The 3083-nt window shown below is 48.6% G+C and overlaps 1 pseudogene; it reads right to left on the bottom strand.

Moving 5' to 3' along the window:
* Positions 1–372: 372 nt before the first annotated feature.
* On the bottom strand, positions 373–766 carry LOC116969988 (annotated as a pseudogene).
* Between the last annotated feature and the right edge of the window lie 2317 nt (positions 767–3083).

Raw genomic sequence — 3083 nt, 5'->3', positions numbered from 1 at the left:
CCCCTGACCTCACCCCTCGTCCGAGGCAAGTCAGGGAAGCCCCGCCATCTAACGTTGACCCCCAGCCCCTCACGTCTGACCCTGGCCTAGGTCAGGACACTAGGGTGGTCGTGATCTCTGGGAAGCCATTAAATCTGACCCCCCGCCCTCTAACCCTCCTCATCTGACCCCTGACCCTGAGGTCAGCGCAGGACGGGGCTGAGCATGGGGAAGTGCTGGTGTGGCCTTCTGACCAGACTCATACACTCTGACCCCCGACCCCACACTGTGACCCCATTCCAGAGTTCACTGCAGAGGTGGTGCAGGCTGGTTCTGACCCCAGGCTGGGGGTCAGTAGAGGAGAGGTTGACCCCTGACCCGTGAGCCTGGGAGTCAGTGGAGGAGGTTGTCGATGGCCGCCTGTGGCCGGGGGAATCAGTACCGGTAGCCGCTGTCCAGTGTACGGCGAGGTTCCACCCACTGGTCCTGCAGCAGCAACAATGCCCGCTCTGGCCACAGTGCAGCCTGCACCAATGCAGCCGGCACCCGCAGCTGGGCTCCACGCCCCCAGGCTCCCCGCCAGTGCCTCCGCAAACTCCCCCTGTGTGCAGCAAGATGGGGCAACGCCGTTCAGCACCCCTTCCACCCCTCCCAACCTCCCCCCCTTCCCCTTGCACTCTCCCCCCTCCTCTCACTCCCCCTCCCTCTGCACCCCCTCAAGCGCGTGCAGCTAAATCCCAGCCAGGTCTTCCACGTGGATCCAGGGGAAGGGCTGGAGTCCGGAGCCCCCCCCCCCAAAAGCCCATACGAAACGGCAGCAGCAACGGAGGCAGTTTGTATGTTCTCCCCGTGACCTGCGTGGGTTTTCACCGACATCTTCGGTTTCCTACCAAACTAATGATGTACAGGTTTGTAGGATAATTGTAAATGTAAAAAATTGCCCCTAGTGTGTGTAGAGAAGTGTTGATGTGCAGGGATCGCTGGTTGGCGCAGTGTCGGTGGGCTGAAGGGTTTGTTTCCATGCTGTATCACCAAACTACACCTAACAGGGTACTCTTTATCTGAAACCTGAGCCCAAGTACGGAACCTCTCTTCAGCCCACAACTGGTATTCAGACTGTGTATCCCTTAGAGTTGACCTGGACCACTAATGAAAGACCACCTGTCCATGAGGGTCCATCTCTGCACAGACCACCAATCCTCGAAGATGCAGACCCCCTGTCCATGAGGGTCCATCTCTGTGGTTAAGGACAGACTGTCTGTTATTTAGTTTGCTGTCCCTGCAGATCACCATCTGTGCTGCACCTTGCCACACACAATATCTAACTTCCCTGTGTATATTACTGGTGCAACAATGACCAGCCAACACACACGCCACATTCACTCAAGAGATCGCCATGCAGCTGTTGACGTTGACAAATGGAGTCTCCCTGTCTTTCACTCACTCACTCGGCAATCCGAGGTTACTTCACTGCAAATGCTCATTACAGGAGATAAACTTGGAAATGCACTGGGGATGCTGTGGAAGAAACTGGTTGGGACTGAGGGGGGTGAGGCGAGTGGGGGGGGGGCAGGATAGGACATGACAGTGGGAAAATGTCAGGGTATGAGACACTTGATTGGGTGGCATGCAGCAGTGGGAGAGGAAGGCAGGATTCATGTTTGGGAAAGGGGAGAAGGGGTTGAGGATGTGATGAGTGAAGGAGAAGAGGGGAGTGTGGGAGGGGGAGGGATGCGCTGATATTGTGGAGCACGAAGGGGGCATGGGGAGGGGAGAAGAAACAGGAAGCAATGTGGTGGGGGAGGGGCCGATACTTAAGGACTTGCACAATCAGATTTTGTAAAGCAGATGTTGTTTAACTCATTGTCTGCAGCTTATTTTTTATTTTTTCTGCTGAACTGCATGTTTTCATATGAAATTAGATACATAAATAAAAGAAAATAACAAGAACATGAAATGTTTGGAGTTGATCATCACTTTACTCATCACTTTAGGGACTTCAGCTGAGGATGTTGCCAGGACTTTACGAGGATGTTGCCAGGACTCGACGGTGTGAGCTACAGGGAGAGGTTGAGTAGGCTGGGTCTCTATTCTATGGAGTGTTGGAGGATGAGGGATGATATTATAGAGGTGTACAAAATCATAAGAGGAATAGATTGGGTAGATGCAGAGTCTTTTACCCAGAGTAGGTGAATCGAGGACCAATGGACATGGGTTCAAGGTGGAGGGGAAAAGATTTTAAAGGAATCCGAGGGGTAACTTTTTCACATAGTGGTTGTATGGAACAAGCTGCCAAAGGAGGTAGTCCATTGTTTAAGAAATAGCTGGACAGGAACATGGATTTTTTTAAATTTTAGTTATTAGAAGTACAATACAGTGGTACCTTTTTACAGGTTCCCAAAATTATGTTAACATAATACATTCTCTGTACAACTTCCTTTTTTTTAAGAGAGAGATAAGAAAGAAAGAGATAGTAAAGAATGGAGGAAAGTCTAGTGTGTGGAAAAAAAGAGAGAAAAAGAGATAGTGAGGAATAGAAATAAGTAGGAAAGTGAAGCAGGAGGGAGATTATCCACTCGCCACAAGGGGATGATTTTTTATATTGTTGATCATCTTTCACCCATACCTGAAACTTTTAATTTTTCGATACATGAATACAAGAAATCAATAAATGGAGACCCACTCGTTAAGAATTGGTCTTGTTTGTCTATTAGGAGGAGTCTCATTTATTCCAGGTGGGCTGTGTCCAACATATTACTGATCCACATTTTAAATGTTGGTATAGTAGCGTTTTTCCAAAATTTAAGTATGTTTTTTTGCTGTTATTAAACCATAATTAAAAATGAATTTTGGGGTATATTTAATAGTAAGATTAAACGAGAACTTACCAGTTTGAAGTTTGATCTGTATTTTATGAGAAGTTACGATGAGGGATTACTTGAAGAAGCCCGCCACGACGCATGCGTGTCATTCTTCAAAGCAGCGGTGTGAAATCACAGATAACTGTAATGACTAAACATAGTAAGATTAGAGAAGAGATACCAGTTAAGTATATGATCAAGGGTGGGAGCGGAGGGCACGTAATCCCTCTGCTGTTATTAAAC

This window comes from Amblyraja radiata, unplaced genomic scaffold, assembly GCF_010909765.2.
Source record: "Amblyraja radiata isolate CabotCenter1 unplaced genomic scaffold, sAmbRad1.1.pri scaffold_465_ctg1, whole genome shotgun sequence".
Taxonomy (NCBI): Eukaryota; Metazoa; Chordata; class Chondrichthyes; order Rajiformes; family Rajidae; genus Amblyraja; species Amblyraja radiata.
The sequence above is the reverse complement of the archived record's forward strand: the minus strand, read 5'-3'. Positions and strand labels throughout refer to the sequence as shown.